Source organism: Anomaloglossus baeobatrachus, chromosome 1 (assembly GCF_048569485.1).
Source record: "Anomaloglossus baeobatrachus isolate aAnoBae1 chromosome 1, aAnoBae1.hap1, whole genome shotgun sequence".
NCBI classification, from domain to species: Eukaryota; Metazoa; Chordata; class Amphibia; order Anura; family Aromobatidae; genus Anomaloglossus; species Anomaloglossus baeobatrachus.
This window is the reverse complement of record NC_134353.1, coordinates 917,149,857-917,173,252: the sequence shown is the minus strand read 5'-3', so window position 1 is coordinate 917,173,252 and position 23,396 is coordinate 917,149,857. Positions and strand designations below refer to the sequence as shown.

Sequence of the window (23,396 nt, the reverse complement as noted above, 5' to 3'; positions counted from 1 at the left end):
AATAAGCACTCATCCCATCCATTCCTTACCTAGGGCACAGTTCAGGGTCAGCAAGGGCCAGGTATCCTGCTCGGGGCATAGGTGTGGAACCTATCTAGGATGGTCAGGGGAGTCAGGGCCTGGGGATAGTTTGGTCAGGGTCACCATCTCCCCTTCCCTAGACAAAGGGTTACTGAACGCGTGCTACTTCCCCATACCTAGCATGACACCGATTATCAACTGCTCATTACGAGTACAAAGTACCTAAACATGGTAGTGCTAGCTTGTCACTCGTCACGATGAGGAGCGTGGTGCCTGCAACTTACTGTGGCACTGGAAGTCTCATTGCTGGATGAAAGGAGGACTATTCTGACTCACAAGTACCAAGTACCTGAACATGGTAGTGCTAGCTTGTCACTCGTCACGATGTGGACCGTGCTGTCTGCGACTTACTATGGCACTGGAAGCCCCATCGCTGAGTGAGAGGATGAATTGAGTACCATTCTGACTCATGGATATGTAGAACATGGTGGTGCCTGAACAGACCGCTTCTTCCTGGGCCCTTGGTATTGACCTGTACTCACGTTCATATCGGTTCCTCAGATACTTTAATTCGGCCACAATTTCATTGCAAGAAGACTCCAGGAAAAGATGATTGCTTTAACTGAAAATCTTGTATTGATGATAATTATAGCAGGTACAAAAATTAATTCTTCTCCGGAGAGCGTACAACATACACATAAGATGGCTGGTACTAACACTACATGGAGAAGAAGGGCGGGGAAAACTGACATCACAGAGCTACAGGGAGGAGGAAGGGACAAATACAAGGAAAGTCAAACCTTCTACCTAGCAACAGAAAAGACAGTACAAAGCAATGCAAAACAGTGAACAATTCCCAAGTCGTGGGGCATGACAAGGACCGAGTACTATCAGATGGGGGACTGCGGCGGTGGGACGAGAGCAGTTTTTCGCCCATGATTATTATTTATCTGTGGTCTGGAGCCTAATAATGAGCATTCCATTTGCATTAAATAATTTCAATCAAAATCGAGTTCCAAGTCCAAAGTCCAACAAACTGCCGAATTCTAATGTCGTTAGACCCGCTCATCGCTACCAGCCAGTTCTTCTTGCTTCCCCTGCATTTAGCCTGAATTACATCATTTACCTCTTCTGATATTTGCAGCTTTGTATCAGAACAACGAAGCACCAATAGATAATTTATAATACTATAAATTATATAAAGGGCATTAGATAAGTCACCAGCGACTTGTTGGCAATTTCCCCATAACAAGAAAATACTCTGAATTATAGATTATACATTCACTGACTGTAGACTCAACATTAATGAAATGTGATTTCCCTTCCAAGACCGTCTTCCCTTCTACAACAATCTTCTACTGCTCCTTCACAAAAAAAAAAAATCAAAAAATTAAATCCCTAAATTTCATCCAAACCCAAAGTCTCAAGGAGAGGCCGAGTGTCTGCACAAGTGCTGCATACACAAAACGGCAAATAAATGTAAATACGACTAAATCTCAGCAAATTACAACTTCTATTAAAAAGAATTTAGGCAAATGTTTCTTAATTTTTTTTTTAATGCCCGGACTCGTCACTATCTCCTTATAACAGGCGGAGTATTTACAGGATGACTTTAGGTCGGAGCGAGTATCTCCGAAAGTACGATTGTTTAATTACAGCACATAACAATCCCAAATTAATTCTACAGCGGCCCCAGGGGAGAACTCATTAAATTGTGTATCCACTTTAGCTATTTTTGGCCCCAAACTCCCATAGATATTAATAGGAAATTTTATCCCGAGCTGAGAGGCGGTGAGGCCGCTACAAGAGTACAAATTCATCACAGACTGAAAAAAAATCACAAGAATCAAAAAAAGAATCATGAGCATAGAAAAAGTTAAAGGGAAGACCTCCAAAACGTAGGTTAGGGATCATGATGATGTACTGTATATACAGAAGGAGGGCTGCTCCTTTTTTTAGAAAAAAATAAAACTGTGACAGTGAAGGGGTTAAGACTATTTTTACTTAAATTGTACCTTCCCTTTTACAAAATCTGTAGAAAAGCATTATTGCCCTTCTTCCCTACAAGTTGTCTTAATTCTCATATTCTGAAACTCTCTTTTTGAGTAGTCTTTTTTTATTCACATTCTGCCAGCACTTTATGAGCTGGAACTTCCTTTTCCTTACCTTAGCATGCCCTGGGCTTGTTATTGTCCAATGGCTTACATACTCTTAACTGGAAGACTGCCTTTATGTCTTGAAGTTTGAAAGAAAAGAAAAAGTGGGAGTTAAGAGACCAAGACCAGCCCCTCTTCCTTCCTGTAATCCCCCATCTCTTCTGCTAGAGACTGATTACAGTTGACATAATGCAGTGGACAACATGTTATACAAAAGTTAGATTACTAAGTGGCCCGGCAATATGGAGTGATTTCTCAGGGGCAAAATAACATCATTGTTAAAGGGTGCAGTCCAGGACTTTGCTTAAGGCCCCCTTCACACGTCCGTGATACACGTGCGTGTTTGGTCCGTTTCCGTATATACCGGAGACACGGCCAAACGTGCACCAATGTTAATCTATGATTGTGGTCACACGTGCGTTATTTCATTATGTCTGTGTGTGCGTGTCCGTGATCCGTATGTGTTTGCGTTTTGCACGGATGCATGTCCGTTATCTGCACGGAGCACACACACGTGGACACAATGAAAGTCTATGGGTATGTGCACACACGTTAGTAAACACGTATGCATCTACCTATAGTCCGTGTCCGTTTGGTGTTTTTATTTCTAGTGATGTCGGCTATTCTTTCTATTTCTGTGTATGTCGGTCAATCTCCCTGAGTCCGTCGGTCGGTCTCTCTGTCTCTCTGTCGGTCTCTCTGTCTGTCTGTCCCTCTCTCACAGTCTGTCGGTCAGTTTCCCCCCCTCTCTCATACTTACCGTTCCTCGATCCCCGGCGCGGCGCTGCACGGCAGTCACACTGCTGCGGCGGCTTTTACTATTTTGAAAAAGCCGGCCGCTCATTAAACAATCTCCTATTCCCTGCTTTCCCCGCCCACCGGCGCCTATGATTGGTTACAGTGAGACACGCCCCCACGCTGAGTGACAGGTGTCACACTGCACCCAATCACAGCAGCCGGTGGGCGTGTCTATACTGTGCAGTAAAATAAATAAATAAATAATTAAAAAAAAACGGCGTGCGGTCCCCCTCAATTTTAATGCCAGCCAGATAAAGCCATACGGCTGAAGGCTGGTATTCTTAGGATGGGGAGCTCCACGTTATGGGGAGCCCCCCACCCTAACAATATCAGTCAGCAGCCGCCCAGAATTGCCGCATACATTATATGCGACAGTTCTGGGGCTGTACCCGGCTCTTCCCGATTTGCCCTGGTGCGTTGGCAAATCGGGGTAATAAGGAGTTAATGGTAGCCCATAGCTGCCACTAAATCCTAGATTAATCATGTCAGGCGTCTCACCGAGATACCCTCCATGATTAATCTGTAAATTACAGTAAATAAACACACACACCAGAAAAAATCCTTTATTAGAAATAAAAAACACACACATATACCCTGGTTGACTACTTTAATCAGCCCCAAAAAGCCCTCCATGTCCGGCGTCATCCAGGATGGTCCAGCGTCGCTTCCAGCGCTGCTGCATGGAGGTGACCGGAGCTGCAGCACACACAGCCACTCCTGTCAGCTCCACGCGGCAAATGAAGACAGCCGCGCGATCAGCTGAGCTGTCACTGAGGTTACCCGCTGTTACTGGATCCAGTGACAGCGGGTTACCTCAGTGACAGCTCAGCTGATCGCGCTACTCACCTCATTTGCTGCGTGGAAGTGACCGGAGCGGCGGTGTCTTCTGCAGCTCCGATCACCTCCATGCAGCAGAGCTGGATGCGACGCTGCGTCATCCTGGATTACGCCGGACATGGAGGGCTTTTTGGGGCTGATTAAAGTGGTGAACCAGGGTATATGTGTGTGTTTTTTATTTCTAATAAAGGATTTTTTTCTGGTGTGTGTGTTTATTTACTGTAATTTACAGATTAATCATGGAAGGTGTCTCGGGGAGACGCCTGACATGATTAATCTAGGATTTAGTGGCAGCTATGGGCTGCCATTAACTCCTTATTACCCCGATTTGCCAAAGCACCAGGGCAAATCGGGAAGAGCCGGGTACAGCCCCAGAACTGTTGCATATAATGTATGCGGCAATTCTGGGCGGCTGCTGACTGATATTGTTAGGGTGGGGGGCTCCCCATAACGTGGAGCTCCCCATCCTGAGAATACCAGCCTTCAGCCGTATGGCTTTATCTGGCTGGCATTAAAATTGAGGGGGACCGCACGCCGTTTTTTTTTAATTATTTATTTATTTTACTGCACAGTATAGACACGCCCACCGGCTGCTGTGATTGGGTGCAGTGTGACACCTGTCACTCAGTGTGGGGGCGTGTCTCACTGCAACCAATCATAGGCGCCGGTGGGCGGGGAAAGCAGGGAATAGGAGATTGTTTAATGAGCGGCCGGCTTTTTCAAAATAGTAAAAGCCGCCGGAGCAGTGTGAATGCCGTGCAGCGCCGCGCCGGGGATCGAGGAATGGTGAGTATGAGAGAGGGGGGGAAACTTCAGTCACTTGGGGGATTAGCGGTCACCGGTGAATCCTTCACAGGTGACCGCTAATCAGTACTCGACACAGACAGAGCCGCGGTATGAGGATAAAGTCGGCTGAAGTTCACCCGAGTTCATTCTCATCGCGCAACTCTGTCTGCTGTGAGCCGACATTTATAAACGACATTGTGCATCACACACACGGACATTCCACACGGACATTCCACGTACACATACACGTTAATTCCACACGCACACACGGACGTTCTACACACAAACACGGCTAGCATACGCAATTCACACAGATGCCACACGGACCATAAAAACGGATACAAAAACGGGACACGGACCCGAAAAACGGCCCGTAACACACGTGCGTGTTTTTCACGGACGTGTGAAGGGGGCCTAAAGCGTACCAATCACCAGGATTTTCCTATATAAACTAAAGCCAGTGCTATAGTGGCACTATCAGGCTGATTCTATACATACCTTTAGTTGTGAGATCGGATGTATAGTTTCTGAAATATAGGCAAGTAAAATTTGTGTAATGTACTGGTATTTGACTGATAGGTGCAACGGAATATCTAATAGGTGGGTCGGGTTTTGCTAGTTATTCCCACCCGTGCCTGTCCTTCCTCCCCCGATCTCTGTTATTACAGTGTAGGAAGTACAGGGGGAGGAAGGACAGGCAGGCAGACAGGTGGGAAAAACTAGCAAATCCCGAGCCATCTATTAGATATTCTGTTGCACCTCTCGTTAAATAACTGTGAATTTCACAAACTTTACTTGCCTGTATTTCAGAAACTATACCTCCAATCTGACAACTAAAGGTAGGTATAGAATCAGCATGATAGCGCCAGTATAGCACTTGCTTTAGTTTATATAGGAAAATCCTGGTGGCTGGTCCTCTTTAATTTGCTAATTACCTGCCTGACCTGCTTGGTGCCAATCTCAGTTGACTCAGAGCGGTCACGGACAGCCCCTGCTAGCGATTCTGCTGCTTCATTTGACCACACATAAAGCAATTCCTCCTCCACCACTCTGCTCTGTCAAAGGGGAGTCATGATAGCGCAAGTATAGCACTGGCTTTAGTTGATATAGGAAAATCCTGGTGGTTGGTCCTCTTTAATTTGCTAATTACCTTCCTGGCCTGCTCCGTGCCAATCTCGGTTGACAGCCCCTGCTGCCGATTGGGCTGCTTCATCTGACCCCACATACAGCAATTCCTCCTCTACCACTCCACTCTGCTCTCTCAATTGGGTGTCATGCTGCCGCAAAGCTGCCAACTCCCCACAGTTGGGGGAACCAGATGTCAATCAGCATAACATGGGCAGTGACGCCCCATCAACTGAGCAGAGCAAAAGAGAAAAAGCTACTCTGTAAACGACTTCAAAGGAAGCCGCAGAATCGCCTGCACTAGCGGTTCATGACAGCTTTGAGTTGGCAGAGATCGGCACTGAGCAGAACAGGCAGGTAGTTAGCAAGTCCTGGATAACCCCTTTAAATTAAGTAATTTGCAAACAGATCAAGATATTTGAAAATAAAAGGTCCGGACTACCTAGGAAGCAATGGTGTTACTTTTCCTATTCATTCACAGAGTCTGCCCCAATTTTCTCCTGACACCATCTCTTGGATTGAATCCAATGATTCACATGCTCCATAGTAATTTGCATTCATTTGTCTTCCTTCAGTCTAAATATTTAGGATAACTCAGCTTTGACTAGACTCATTATTCTCAGAGAGTGCCCGGTTTGGCAATCGACTAAGATTGGAAGCTTTATTACTGTCAATATGTAGGTCACTTCCTTCTTAAGCCAAGGAAACAGATCCACCTGAGATAGAAAATCCCTTGACTCGCAGAACCTTAGAAGCACGGGATGAAATAAATCTGTTGCCAGGGTGCACCCTTTCATATACAGTCCCTTTATACTCTCTGCTTCTTTTTAAGTAAGAATTCCTTGTGTAAATATTGCATCATAAGATCTAGAAGACCACAAAGAGGAAGATCTATGGATGATGGAGGAACATGGGGAATATCACATCTAGGGAGGGTGGACTATGTCAATTATTAACTACAGGTGTCTATGTTCTTCTCAGTCCCATCAGAAAACACTTAATATTCAGAGAACACTTCATAAACTTTCTGCCTTCCCCTCCCTAATGAGCAGAACAGCCAAATGAGGACACCAGGAAAACATCTCATGCAAAAATTGTAATGGCAGAACATAAGGCCTGGCATCTCTGAGGTGGGACGTAACTCAGCTGTGAGACACCGGGCTCAGATGCTCGGCTGTACGTGACCAGAAATACCATCTATTTATGCTTGACACAACGTAATGAGAAAAAAAATGCGCTGAGACACAAAAGTCTGGATACTGAAATTTTTGGCCATGAATTGTGCACAGTCATAGCTAGACTTTCCTTCACTTTCAGTGAAGTTTCAATTCATTGTCCTATTCCTCTCTATCCAAGGTAAAGTGGGGTGGTAGCATATCTCACCTTGTGCTGTGTGGCACAAAATGAACTACAACTGCTTATGAACTGCTCGGAACAGAGTAGAAAGGATGCATCATTTTTGGAGCCCATCAGGGTTTGCATCACGAAGTAGAAAGGATCTGGAAGAAATCTACTAAGAGTGACAAGAAAGACCAGGGCAGCAAAAATGTTCAATGAGAGGTTGAATGTGGCTTCCTAGTTCCACGCTCATGTCTGGCAAAGTCAATTGAGGGACTCTTCCTTAAGCCAAGAGTTGGAGGTCATAGACATCCAAGTAAGAGTACCACAAGAGCCACCTGGTGTAAGATTGTGAAGACATCACACCACTGTGTAAGATTGTGAAGACCCTAAGATGTGATCCTAAGGTGTAATGTCCACATTTGCTACACCAAGCAATTTATAGTCGAAAGTGTGTCAAGTATTATTGTGAGTTGTCAAAGTCAACTGGAAGCAAGTTTGATACAATGAAGGATACGTATCGCATGATCGCCCATGGGGATAGCATTGTAGACACCTGGTAAAACACAACTGTGACTGTCAGGATTTTGTGTGGGTAGATATTGGCTCCTCTTTGACCAACAGAAGCATTTGAGTGGCAATAGACTGGTGCATAAGTGGAGAAGACTCTAGTCTAGTCTAGAGACCCCACCTACTGTCTCCTCCCCATAACCCTATAGAATGTAAGCCCGCAAGGGCAGGGCCTCTTCCCTCTGTACTAGTCTGTCTACTGTAACTTGTATATGTATTTTGTATGTAACCCCCTTCTCATGTACAGCACCATGGAACTAATGGTGCTCTATAAATAAATAATAATAATAATAATAATAATAATAATAATAATAATAATAGGACTTTCCTTGGAGGTCAAGAACCCCAACTCTTTAAAGTCTTCATTGCACAAACTATGTTCAGTTGGTGTTATAAGTTTACTAAAGTTGATCAACCCAGCAAGAGTATATCTACCTGATACAACACAATTGTGACTGTCGGGACTTTGTATGGCTGGATATTGGGTCTTTTTTGACCAACAGAGGCACTTGGGTGGCAATAGACTGGTGTGTATCTGAAGGAGACTCTAGTAGGACTTTCCTTGGAGGTCAAGAAACCCAGCTCTTTGAAAGTCTTCATTGCACAAACTATGTTCAGTTGGTGTTGTAAGTTCACTAAAATTGATCAACTCAACAAGAGTATGTCTACTTCGGAGTAAGGTCATTATGTTTTCTACTGCCCACCTCGCTGAACCTCATGAAAGATGCTGTTACTACTTGGAAACTCAAAGTATAATGTACAAATCTGGAGATTGGAGAGTTCAAAAGATCTAAAAGTAAAATTAAGTCCTCTCATATGTCCTCGCGAACGCTCTATAGGCTTTCATTGGTGTACACTTAGGGCCAAGCATCTTTCGAAACCTTTTAAATGTGTACTAAATGATGAAAATGCAGACATTATAAGAGGAAAAATACAATGTCATTGACATGAATGGTCCTGACTCGAGTACTCACATACACTCGCGGATCTTCTGATTTCGGCTACAGTGGATGCAGCTGCAGCCCTCACTTATTTATTAGATCTATAAAAAGTAAAACCATTAAAAAAAACGACTCCGCAATTTGGTCTTGAACATTCCAGTGATAAATATGTTTCCCTCCCCTGATTGCTACTATTTACAGTGAGACCCCGTAGATGTGCAGTAAATAAGACACGGACTCTCCTCTCACCTCACATTATATACACAGGACATGTGAGAAAATAATGTGTCTGAAAGAATCCAGAAACCTCCTCAGCCCGGCCCCGACACACTCATTAGCAAAGGAAGTTTATTCCCACCATCTGCAGACGAATCGCACCCAAATTCTGCTCCATTAATCTGTCTGGATTATATTTATCTAGGTAGAAGGAGCGACTTATTAAATAAAAATGAGAGTTTAGTTGCAGATAAAAAATTCTACTGATTCTTCCCTGCAATTCACATATGAGGAAGTGGAGATAAAACTATCTATCCATATCCAATCCTCTATTATCTGTCCATACATCCATCCCTCTCTCCCTCCATCCATTTATCCATCCATCCCTCTCCCTTCCTCCCTCTCGTCCATCTCTCTCTCTCCCTCCATCCATCTATCCATCCATTAATCCATCCCTCTCACCCTCCATCCATCAATCTCTCCCTCCATCAATCCATCCATCCATCCCTCAATCCATCCAATCCTCTCCTCCTCCATCCACCTCTTTCTCTCCCTCCCTCTATCTTTCACTCTCACCCTCCCTCCCACCATCCATCCTTCGCTCCCTCCATCCATCCATCTATCCATCCCTCTCTTTCTCCTTCCCTCCATCCATCCTCTATCTCTCCATCCATCCATCCCTCTATCCCTCCCTCACTCCATCCATCCATCCATCCCTCTATCCCTCCCTCACTCCATCCATCTATCCATCCCTCTCACCCCAAGCCCTCTCACCCTCCATCCATCCGTCATCCATCCATCCATCCATCCATCCATCCATCCATCTATCCCTCTCTTTCTCCTTCCCTCCATCCATCCTATCTCCCTCCATCCATCCCTCTATCCCTCCCTCACTCCATGCATCTATCCATCCCTCTCACCCCTAACTCTCACCCCTAAGCCCTCTCACGCTCCATCCATCTATCCATCCCTCTCTTTCTCCTTCCTTCCATCCATCCTCTCACCCTCCATCCATCCCTCCATCCATCCATCCATCCATCCCTCTCTCTATCAAATTATTCATCCATCATTCTCTCCCTCCATCTCTCCATCCATCCATCCATCCATCCATCCATCCATCCATCTATCTATCTATCTATCTATCTATCTATCTATCTATCTATCTATCTATCTATCTATCTATCTATCTATCTATCCATCTATCCATCTGTCTATCGCTTACATATCTCAGAGTAGACCATAATAATTACTAATTTCTTATACAGTAGATAGAAAGTTCTCAGTGTCTTTATGGAACTTGACAAGGCTTAAGTCTTTATATAAACCCCCCCCCCCAAAAAAAAAAAAAGAAGTTAGACCCTAGTTGCAAGGTGTGTGCACAGTTGGGGAGGATCAGATCACCCTGGATAACACTTGCTGATGCTTCAGTGACTCTCTGGGAGCTGTGTGTGATACATTGTATCTCCACAGTAGAGTGGCCCGCTCCTCGCTCGCCATCATTAAGCATTCATCAGCCACCGCTGGTAATTCTCTGTAGTAATTATGATCTTCAGGTTGTAATAATATAAACTGAGAATAAAACCTCTGCAAATGCCATCAAGAGCGGCCGGTGACATCACAAACAATGGGAGCCGCGCGAGAGTGGTTTGTCATTGTCTGGAGAACAACGAGCCGGCATCGTGCGCGAATCACGCCCGGTGTCCGTGTAATTCATTACCATGAATAATCAGCCGGGGATTGTCTCCTATCTCCGCCACCACTTCCCTGGAGGGTTTAGGAAACACACTGAGCCCCTCACTGGAGATGGAGAGTCACAGGGGCTTTACTAACAAATCCGGCGCAATAATCAACCCAACATTCAGCGCCGGGGTCAGTAAGAAAGGCGCAGACTGAATACTGATCACACGGTACAGGACTGCGACACAAGGGACATGGCCGATCACAGATATCAGCAGGCACAGATAATGCCCAGAATGAGGGACACGTCCGATCACAGATATCAGCAGGCACAGATAATGCCCAGAATGAGGGACACGTCCGATCACAGCACAGCACAGATAATGCCCAGAATGCGTCCTAAACAGAACACAGAACAAAATCACAGACGCGTACCGGAAAGTCCAAGTGTGCACAAGGCCCTAGATGGGGATGGCAAGAAAGAGCGACAGATGGCGGGGAAAAGAGAGAGGGACGAGATAGAATGAACAGATAGAGAGAAATGGACAGATATAGAATGGACAGAGAGTCACAGATGGATATGAGATAGATGGATAGAGATAGATGGATAGATAGATAGAGGGATAGAGATAGATGGATAGAGATAGATGGATAGATAGATAGAGGGATAGAGATAGATGGATAGAGATAGATGGATAGATAGATAGATGGATAGAGGGATAGATAGATAGAGGGATAGATAGATAGAGCGATAGATAGATAGATAGATAGATAGATAGATAGATAGATAGATAGATAGAGGGATAGATAGATAGATAGATAGATGGATAGATAGATAGAGGGATAGATAGATAGAGGGATAGAGATAGATGGATAGATAGATAGATGGATAGAGGGATAGATAGATAGAGGGATAGATAGATAGAGCGATAGATAGATAGATAGATAGATAGATAGATAGATAAATGTGTCGCCCTGGACAAACCAGGGGACACAGATAACAACACACACACACCCCCACCCCCAGCAGTTTCACAGCAGACATCCCCAGTGAAACTTGATTCCTTCCCCCGGGCTCAGACTGACACACCAGGTGGGCGGAGTGAGGAGATGGGACGCCCACCCAGGAGTGAGCTGGCTTGAGGCAGGAAACAAGCCCAGTCTAGTCCTAGGAGAGGAAGAGTGAAGGTCTGCAGAGAGGCAGACGGAGCCAGGGGCCTAGGTTGGAGCCTAGGGCCTCGTAGAGAGAGTCCGGCAGACGCTAAGTGCCGTCTGCAGGGAGCCGGGGAGACAGCTGGTGGAACCGCAGGTAGCCGGGGCTGGGCAGTGGCCCCCCGGTACGGAGTCGGGGAGCCAGCTGGAAGCCGGTGTGCAGGAGAAGGGTGCACAGAAAGGAAGAAAGGACTTACACCATCAAACTGGGTCAGGGGAGAACAACAACCGCAGCCGTCTGGGGGTACCCGTCCATCCAGCCGAGTGTTTTACTAAAAACTGTGTCAACGTCTCAGGCTGAGTGAGTACCACAGTGCCGCAAGGCACAGCGCTGCCCCCGCGTCCCTGCGCCCACCAGGCCCTGCATCTCTCATCCCATCATCGGACCCCGGGATCACCAACCCCTACCCACGGAGGGGCAATACAACAACTAGCTGCTCCCCCACCATCACTCCCGGGATCCCCGCACCGAGCAGCGGTGGTGAAATCACCACAACCGTGGGTGGCGTCACGGACAATAAACAATCCCCACACCCAAATACCTCTTTCACTCACGGGCGAGGAGTGCCGCTCAAAAACCCCCGGGATCCGGCCTACGGCTCGAGCCACCACTGAGCAGCCGGACCCGAGCAGAAGGGGTGAGCGCGGTGTGCTGACACCCTCCTCCCCGCCCGCGACAACTTGGCGTCACGAACAGGATCCTACCGCTCTGCCGTTTGGTAGAGGTGCGCCTTGTTACCGCCGGGGGTGTCCGGCCGAAAATTTTGTAAAACCGCCATCTTGGGCGCGAAAATTTCCCGCTCGTGCGTCTTCCCCGAGCAGGAAAGGGGCAAAAGTGGAGCCCCGCCCCCTGAAGAAAGAAGTGCCAAAAAGAAGCTAAGGGGGACGGGATGGCGTCCGGCCGCATGTGAACCGCGGCTGTGGAAGCAGAGATGCCAGGACTCTGCCAGCATTTGGTTCCTGGAAGAGGCCGCCGCAGCGATGCACCGAGCCGTTACCCCTGTTACCGGTAGCGGAGCCCGCAGCGTCTGTGGGGGAGGACCCAGACCTGGGGTCCCCAGGCCTCACCTTTGTCACCGCCCTGCCACTGGCCCCAGCAGTCCGCCCGGCCGCGACGGAGATGACGACGGCTCCGGCAGTCCGCCCGGCCGCACCGGCAGTGAAGTACCGGTCCCGTTGACCAATCTGGAGCCGTTCCTGGACTGGGGTCAAGGGGTGCTGCCTGGGTTTTAGGGGCAGCACCAAGGCTAGGTTGTTTGGGTGGGTGACTGAAGGACCCGTTACACAGTTATTATTAAAAGTGTTTGACTGTTATTGCAACGTTAAAGTAATGTGCATCCCGTTGTGGGAGGATTGAACATGCTTGTGTTTGATGTTTTTATCTTTTGCAGTTTAAAAGAAAAATAAAACCGGTGATGGACGGGCAGCCCGAGGACGGTCTGCATTTTGCTAAGGGGGAATGTGTCGCCCTGGACAAACCAGGGGACACAGATAACAACACACACACACCCCCACCCCCAGCAGTTTCACAGCAGACATCCCCAGTGAAACTTGATTCCTTCCCCCGGGCTCAGACTGACACACCAGGTGGGCGGAGTGAGGAGATGGGACGCCCACCCAGGAGTGAGCTGGCTTGAGGCAGGAAACAAGCCCAGTCTAGTCCTAGGAGAGGAAGAGTGAAGGTCTGCAGAGAGGCAGACGGAGCCAGGGGCCTAGGTTGGAGCCTAGGGCCTCGTAGAGAGAGTCCGGCAGACGCTAAGTGCCGTCTGCAGGGAGCCGGGGAGACAGCTGGTGGAACCGCAGGTAGCCGGGGCTGGGCAGTGGCCCCCCGGTACGGAGTCGGGGAGCCAGCTGGAAGCCGGTGTGCAGGAGAAGGGTGCACGGAAAGGAAGAAAGGACTTACACCATCAAACTGGGTCAGGGGAGAACAACAACCGCAGCCGTCTGGGGGTACCCGTCCATCCAGCCGAGTGTTTTACTAAAAACTGTGTCAACGTCTCAGGCTGAGTGAGTACCATAGTGCCGCAAGGCACAGCGCTGCCCCCGCGTCCCTGCGCCCACCAGGCCCTGCATCTCTCATCCCATCATCGGACCCCGGGATCACCAACCCCTACCCACGGAGGGGCAATACAACAACTAGCTGCTCCCCCACCATCACTCCCGGGATCCCCGCACCGAGCAGCGGTGGTGAAATCACCACAACCGTGGGTGGCGTCACGGACAATAAACAATCCCCACACCCAAATACCCCTTTCACTCACGGGCGAGGAGTGCCGCTCAAAAACCCCCGGGATCCGGCCTACGGCTCGAGCCACCACTGAGCAGCCGGACCCGAGCAGAAGGGGTGAGCGCGGTGTGCTGACACCCTCCTCCCCGCCCGCGACATAGAGGCAGTGGCGTAACTACCGTGGTCGCAGCGGTCACCATTGCGACCGGGCCCGGGCGGTTTGGGGCCCGCGGGGACCCGGCAGATCAGCAGCCAGCTCCTCTCAGTGAGAGAGAAGCTGCGCTGATCTGTCACAGTGCACGGGCCCACTATATGACCCGCTGCCGCCCCCAACACCGGGCCCTCCTGCCCGATGTCAGCAGCGGCACCGGGGCCCCCCTCCCCCGTCACCGTGCACAGTAATAATGAAGCATAGAGCGGCCGGCGCCGCTCTGCATCATCATTCTCCCCCTGTGCCTGCGCGGTGACGTCACTCCTGTGCGACTGCTGTGCTGAGTGCACAGAGCGCAGGGAGGGAGGACGCCGACCGCAGCATCGGGAGAACGAGGAGAGGGGAGGACGAGCAGCAGTGGAAGGAGGAGAGCAGGGAGTACAGCAGCAGTAGAACAAGGAGACGTCAGGACAGAGCAGCAGTGGAAGGAGGAGAGCGGTGAGTACTTGTTTTTTTTTTTATATATATATAAGTGAGTACACGGTGGTCAGAGGCCTGGAGTGGGGAGGCTGCATTATACTGTACATGGAGGCCTGGGGTGGGAAGGCTGCCTGATACTGTACATGGAGGCCTGGGGTGGGGAGGCTGCCTGATACTGTACATGGAGGCCTGGGGTGGGGAGGCTGCATGATACTGTACATGGAGGCCTGGGGTGGGGAGGCTGCATGATACTGTACATGGAGGCCTGGGGTGGGGAGGCTGCATGATACTGTACATGGAGGCCTGGGGTGGGGAGGCTGCATGATACTGTACATGGAGGCCTGGGGAGGCTGGCAGCATCATTATAGATGGAGGCCTGGGGAGGCTGGCAGCATTATTATACATGAGGCCTGGGGAGGCTGGCAGCATTATTATACATGGAGGCCTGGGGAGGCTGGCTGCTATATTATACATGGAGGCCTGGGAGGCTGGCTGCTATATTATACATGGAGGTCTGGGGAGGCTGGCTGCATTATTATACATGGAGGCCTGGAGAGGCTGGCTGCTATATTATACATGGAGGCCTGGAGAGGTTGGCTGCATTATTATATATGGAGGCCTGGTGAGGCTGCATAATAAACATGAAGGACACCTTATACATTGAATATAGAGGTGTAAAATACATAGAGGTCTATGAGGCTGCATTATACTGGAGGTCTATAGGGCTGCATTAAAATGGAGGTCGGGGGGGGGGCTGTATAATACAAAATGAAGGGACACCTTATACATGGAATCTAGGGGTGAATTATACATGGAGGAGTATGGGGCTGCATAATACCATCTGAAGTTTTATGGGGTTGTGTTATAATACATATAGGACTATGGGGGCTACATTATAATATATGGAGGACTATGGAGGCTACCTTATACACGGACTATGGAAGTGCATTATAAAACATGGAGGACTATGTGGTGCAGTATAATATATGGAGAACTATGGGGTGAATTTTAATACATGGAGAACTATGGGAAATGCATTATAATTGAAGGGCTACTTTATACATGGAGGGTTATGGGGGTGCATTATAATATATGGAGGGCTATGTATCTGCATTCTAATATATGAAGGGTTATGTGGGACCCTTTATACAATTATTTGGAAGGCTATGTGGGGGCTGTTATAGTATTTTGAGAACTTTATACAGGGGGGACAAAGATACAAGTATGGGATGGAAATGTTTTGTGCTGAGGGAAAAAGGCTCTTTCCCTCAGCAGCCAACTTTCCCATGCTCTGCTATACATCTCTCAGCACCCAGCTTTCCCATGTTCTGATATACATCTCTCTGCACCCAGCTTTCTCATGCTCTGATATGGGAAAGCTGGGTGCTGAGGACAAGATAAATATCAGAACATAGGAAAGCTGGGTGCTGATAGAGGGATTTCAGGGTGCTGTGGGTGAGAGCCAAGTGTCAGCGTCATTATCCTGTACCCCGAGTGTCAGTGTCATTATCCCCTACCCCAAGTGTCTGTGTATGTGGAGGGGGGGCCCAGGTCTAAACTTTGCACCGGGGCCCATCCAACTCTAGTTACGCCACTGGATAGAGGGATAGATAGATAGACAGATAGATGGATAGAGGGATAGATAGATAGAGGGGTAGGTGGATAGAGGGATAGATAGATAGTAGAGAGATGAATAGATAAATGGATAGATAGCTATAGCACCGCACAACTATCTCTACCTTCACCTACTGTATCCTCACCCATCCACTGTAGACTGTGAGCCCACATGGGCAGGGTCCTCTCTCCTCCTGTACCTGTCTGTGCCTTGTTTTAGTCATGATTATTGTACTTGTCCTTATTATGTATACTCCTGTTAACATGTAAAGCGCCATAGAATAAATGGCACTATAATAATAATATAAAAAATAAGAGATAGATAAATAGATATATGGATGGATAAATTTGTGATAGATGATAGATAGATGGATAGATGGATAGATAGATAGAGGGTTATATAGATAGATGGATAGATAGATGGATTAGATAGATAGAGGGGTAGATATATATATATATATATATATATATATATATATATATATATATATATATATAGATAAATAGAGGAATAGATAGAGGGTTATATAGAGATAGATAGATAGATAGATAGATAGATATAATAGATAGATAAATATAGACAGATAGAGGGATAGATAGATAGATAGAGGGATGTATAGATAGATAGACAGATAGATAGATAGAGGGATATATAGATAGATAGATAGATAGATAGATAGATAGATAGATAAATAGAGGAATAGATAGAGGGTTATATAAATTGAGATAGATATAGATAGATATAATAGATAAATATAGACAGATAGAGGGATAGATAGATAGATAGATAGATAGATAGATAGATAGATAGAAAGATAGAGGGATGGATAGATAGATATAGATAGATAAATATAGATAGATAGATACATAGATAGATAGAGGGATGGATGGATAGATAGATAGATAGATAGAGGGATAGATAGATAGATAGATAGATAGATAGATAGATAGAGGGATAGATAGATAGATAGATAGATAGATACATGGATAGATAGAGGGATAGATAGATAGATAGAGAGATAGATAGAGGGATAGATAGATAGATAGATAGAGGGATAGATAGATAGAGGGATAGATAGATAGATAGATAGATAGATGATAGATAGATAGATAGAGGGATAGATAGATAGATACATAGATAGAGGGATAGATAGATAGAGGGATAGATAGATAGATAGATGATAGATAGATAGATAGAGGGATAGATAGATACATAGATAGAGGGATAGATAGATAGATAGATAGAGGGATAGATAGATAGATAGATAGATAGATAGATAGATAGATAGATACATGGATAGATAGAGGGATAGATAGATAGATAGATAGAGAGATAGATAGATAGATAGATAGAGGGATAGATAGATAGATAGATAGAGGGATAGATAGATAGATAGATAGATAGAGGGATAGATAGATAGATAGATAGATAGATACATACATAGATAGAGGGATAGATAGATAGATAGATAGATACATGGATAGATAGAGGGATAGATAGATAGATAGATAGATAGAGGGATAGATAGATAGATAGATAGAGGGATAGATAGATAGATAGATAGAGGGATAGATAGATAGATAGATACATACATAGATAGAGGGATAGATAGATAGATAGATAGATACATACATAGATAGAGGGATAGCTATAGATAGATATAGATAGATAGATATAGATAGAAATGTGATAGATGTTTTGTTTGATTATACTATTTAGGTAAAGTAGGTAAAACCCAAGCATCTGTTTCTCTATACTCAAGCTGTCCTACTAGATTAATGTTCTTTCTGGAGCATTTGCTGTGACTTGTGGTTCCTCGGCTGCAGTTGTTGAGCTCCCGCTTTCCCCGGCTGACAGATGTGTATAATAGCCCCTGTGGTCAGACATGTTGCTGGCCGCCATTGGTGGACGGTATTTCGCTTCCTTTCTTCATGTGAATCTTTACATTTATTGCAGAATTGTTCTACAAACCAGCGTCAGCTTCCTGGGATCCGGCCGCCCGGCCCCTGCACACATAAGGACATGTTGCCCCTCTGTGGATCAATTATTTATGCTGTATGATGGTCTACGGCATCATATCAGTAATAAAGCTGTGAATTATTGATAACGGCTTGCGCCTTTCGATTAGATTTTGGAAGTCAGCGATTAGATTTGAGGCACCCTGCCTGCTCTTTCTCCTCATCCAGCTGCTCCCATATGAAAGGCGCCGGAGCTGGCACAAAACGGCCATGAATAAAACAGACGGGGACGGGGAAAGTTTTCTTACTTTCATTTACTTTACTTCCATCCATTAGGGAAGTAGAAAAAGGAAGTTAGCGCTAAGTCACTGTTTATTAAATCTAGTATTCAAAAGTGAGGCACAGATTACATGGCCTGGGCCAGTGTCCTCTATAATGGGCCATCCTCTGTTCCTATATTGACAGCTGGATGTTTTTTCCTTTGTTTCGGGGCCTGTTCACATGTAGAGTTTTTGCTGTTTTTTTTCTTTTTTGCGAGAACACAAACAGCATTTTACAGTGCCAGCAAAATAAGGAGATTTCTAAAATCTCATTCACACGCTGTATGTTTTTTCCTTGCAATTTTTGAGCTGCACTTCATTTAAAAAAACAAACAAAAAAACCCCCAAAAACAAACAGTATGTCATTTTTTTCTGGGTTCTTGATACATTTTTTAACTATGCAATTGAATTAATACAAAATGTGTGTAAACATAATATAGAAAAGACTGGGACTCCTGTATACATCCTATAGAAGACACTGCAACTATATATCAAATAGGAAACTGACACTGGTGTATGTATATTACATAGTACACAGTGGGGCTGCTGTATACACATCACATAGGAGATACTGTGATAGCTGTATATGCATCACATGTGAGATTCTCGAGCTGGTGCCTAAGGCTTTTTTATATATATATATATATATATATATATATATATATATATATACACACATTACATAGGCGACACTGCGACTGGTGTATATACATCATATAGGAGACACTGGGACTTGTGTATATTTATCATATTGGAGACATTGAACAGGTGTATATACATCATGTAGGAAACACTGAGACTGCTGTTATATACATCAAATAGGGGACATGGGACTGCTGTATCTGCATCACATAGGAGACACTGGTGCTGGTGCGTATACAGCTTAAAGAAGACACTGGGGCTGATGTATATACATCAGATTGGAAATACTGGGAGTGCTGTATATAGATCATATAGGAGACACTGGGGCTGCTGTATATACATCACCTAGGAGACATTGGTCTGGTGTATATGCACCACATAGGGGACACTGAAGCTGGTTCCCATACATCTTATAGAAGACACTGGGCTGATGTATATACATCACATAGGTGACACCGAGAGTGGTATATATACATCATATAGAAAACATAGGGACTGCTATGTATATATCCCAAAGAAGACATGGTACTGCTGTATATCCATCACTTAGGGCACACTGAGGCTGGTGCTTATACATCTTATAGAAAACACTAGAACTGTTGTATTTACATCACATAAGAGACACTGGGACTGGTATATATATATATATATATATATATATATATATATATATATATATATATATCTTATAGGAGACACCGGGACTGCTGTTTATACATCATATAGGAGACACTGGGACTGCTGTATATACATGACATAGGAGACATGGGACTGGTGCATATATATCACTTGAAACACTCTGCATACATCATATAGGAGACACTAAGACTGCCATTCTTATCAGATGGTCAGGAGTGCAGAATGTGCTAACTCTGCACTCAATGAAAGCCCTGACACTTCAGTGCATGCGCTGCAGCATTCAATAGTGTATGTTGTGTGCATGCTTGCAGTGTAAGAAAGAATTAAATGACTGGCATCTCGTAAAACCGTGCAACTGGCATCGCGGTTCCTGGGAACCTGCTCAGGGACAAGAGGAGAGGAAAATGCAGGCCAGAGGTTCCTCACTCCTTATCTAGGGTCTTCAGGAAATACTACCAGAGATTAATAATATCCATATAACACCACAAGAAGTCTGAAGTCCCTATACTTCACCAATAGAGACCTGAGATCTTCATAAAACCACCATATTATAGTTCTGAGGTCTTCATATACCATTACTAAAAAGATGGACTTTATGTGGTGCACCATCATAGATGTGGAACCTTTCTACATCATCCCCTGAGATCTTACCCTTCAGATGGCACCATCATCGATCTGGGGTTGAGCTAAGATCTTCTCGATATAAGCAGTAGAACATATCGTCCTATGTCATAGTTTTAGGATCCGTACCGTATATAATCCCTCTTATTGGGCCATTCTGCAGCAGCTGCCTAAGATGGAGACTCTTTAGGAATTCAGCCCCGTATGTGGTTAATTATCTGTGACTGCTTCATTTTCCGACATAGTATAGCACCGCTCAATAAACACATTGTGGACCTGTATCATACAGCCTCCATGGATAAAGGGAATATTGAGCTGCTGACAGATTACCATGTGTAACTTTGTAGAACCTTCTACCTCGGTGAAGGAAAAAAATAACACAGATTGAAATTCTATCAAGGTCAGCATCTTAATCTCCGGCGGAGAACATACCGTAATCCTTTTGTAGGCAAAGGACTAATCTCAGCTGTTTTTAAACAAGCAAACAGGACTTGCACAGTATCAGTATATTTCCAGAAGCCGAACCTCAAATCCCCATAAAGCCGTAGACATCACGTGCGCCGGTCGCGCTTATGAGCGCCGGATTCATTTCAGTTATGATACGTTAAACCTCGAAGACGCCAAACGATAATTTCACCGGTCGTAAAGTATGTGCGAAAAAGACATTACTTTTCTTGGTGTTTATAGTCGCACCAGTCATTACAGATGTAGCAGAGCGGTGATCGTAATTCAGATTTTGGAGAGTCATTTGTCTTTTGCTAATTTTACGTAGTTGGGTGTTGACTTCATTGGAATGAGTATAACTAAAAGATACATTATCTATACATTTAGCAGATCTCTAAATGCTGAGCTCTGTATAACCCCACCCACAGCCTTGATTGGCAGCTTCATTTGTACATTGTGAATAGGCAGAAAGCTGCTAATCAGTGGTGAGGGTGGGGTTTACAGAGCTCATGGATATGGAGAACAACCTGGTTTACTAGTCCTGAAGGAAGGTGCCGCTCAGGTGCCACACTCCTTTGCTAAGGAGCCACTGTGTGTGCATGGGACCTCGGGTGAGGTGCACGACACTTAAAAGTATATACAAGCCGGTGTCTGACACCCCGCTGACTTAGTAACACTAGTGGTTGGCTTAAGTTCACTTTATTCTTCACACCATTATGACAGACATGGCCTTCCTTTGCATCCTTCTTCTCAGTTTGGAGTACTACCTCTCGACCTGTCCCCTCTGCTATCTTGGATCTCATCCTCAAGCTCCAGGGTCTGTGTCTTCTTCCCACTTACTCTGTTCACTTTTGTCCGATTCTGTGCCCAGGTGGCTCTCTAGCAAGATGTTACGTCACCGCCGGAGTCTGCTCCAGCGACTTCTGCTCCAATCGCCAGGCGACGCCGTGTTCCTGCCGTGGATGGTGCTGGTGATGGGAGAGGAGTAGATGCCAGCGGCACAGGCTCCGATCATCCACTGGGCTGGGTTATCTTGGGATCTGCAGTACCACTGGCTGACTGTGGGTGGCGTGTGTCTTCTAGCTGAAGTTGCCAGCGTTCAGCTACAGCCAATGGGTAGACACCCTTCTATTCTCCCTCCTGTCACATGACCACTGCCAGAGATAGTTCTGATTTCCTGGCTCCTGTTCCGCCCTATTCTGTTTTGTGATTCCTGTGTGCTGACTTCTGCGTGTTTTCTTACTACGTCTTCTGCGTGCTGTTTTTGTACCTCGCTGCCGGATCCGGATTTGACCTCTGCTCCATTTTCTGATTACGTTCTTGTCTACCGATTCTGTACCTGTTCTGCTATTCCTGGTTTGACCCTGCCTGACGTCTACTCTCATCGGACTGCAGCCTTCCATAGGTAGTGATCTCCAGGGCCCTGTGTAATTCCAAATCCCTGTATAGGGGTTAAAGGGTTTCAGGGTTTTGGGGGTCCTGCTTGGTGAGTGGCTTCCCTCTAGTCTGTCCATTATATCCCCCCTGAGTCTGTTGATCCAGGCAGGCGTTACACAAGACAACTCTCTAAGCCTGCCGGGGTGAGCCGTAGGCTCCGGACTTCGAGGATACTTCAAGGTTCCCTGACTGGCTCTAACACTGAGGCCACATTCTTTACTGGCTTCTCTTGAGACCTTCCAACCATCCTCTTTCCCCATTTGTCACTCCCCGTTACCCTATCTCAGCTCAACCACTGGGTGGCACCTGTGATAACAGACCCACCCTACTGAATTTCAGCTAGCAGCACAACATATTAATATATGCAATCAGTACTTAATATAACACACAGAGTATATAACATAACTGGTATAGGGCAAGCCCACCTTCTACATTCCTCTAGTGATAATCTCCTGCAGATAAAATAGTGATTTTATCAAAACTACAACAAGCAGCCCAACAAGTGAGACATCACTGGAATCAGGGTTTCTAACCCTACATTATGTTGCTCACAGATTAATTGTAATATAAAACTCTGGTGATAGATTCCCTTTAAGGAGGACCTGTGACTTGCCAAAAATTCATAGATTTATGTGGTCTAAATGCCGCTGTTGTATGGCATTACTTTTTGTTGTGCCTCTCGATTATTATCCGGGCTCCTCTTACTAGTATATAAATGTAGCCTTTTTATCCAACTGGGAGTGGTTCTCCACAAGACTTTAATAGAAGAGAGTTGATAATGACCACACCCACTTGGCTAACAAGTCTAGATTTATAAACAGCGAAGAGGTGGGTTAACAATCCTGTATAAATCCTGGTTTATTCTGTTAGAATCTCCTATGTTTATAGAAAATAGAATGAAAAAAAAAGAATATTTTTCCACTCCCCGTTTTAACACTTCATCAGCACAAATATGTAAATTGCAGTAACGAGATCCAGCATAATAACATTTCTAAGTAATGCCCCGTTAATACGGCTGACAAATGATCATGACAACACACCGCTCCGTGCCCACTATGAACACACATTTTAGAAGTCACTTTTCATGCTTAAAATATGCCTGAAATATGGGGAAGTGATTAATTATTAATGCCGGCAATTAACAGAGTCAGTTGGAAACAATGAGTCGCTGTTCCGTCAGAGCCG

General features: G+C 45.7%; 1 protein-coding gene across 16 annotated transcripts in view; it reads right to left on the bottom strand.

Moving 5' to 3' along the window:
• Positions 1–23,396, bottom strand: part of CELF4 (CUGBP Elav-like family member 4) — a 1,553,364-nt gene that overhangs the window by 378,385 nt on the left and 1,151,583 nt on the right. The window lies entirely within an intron of this gene.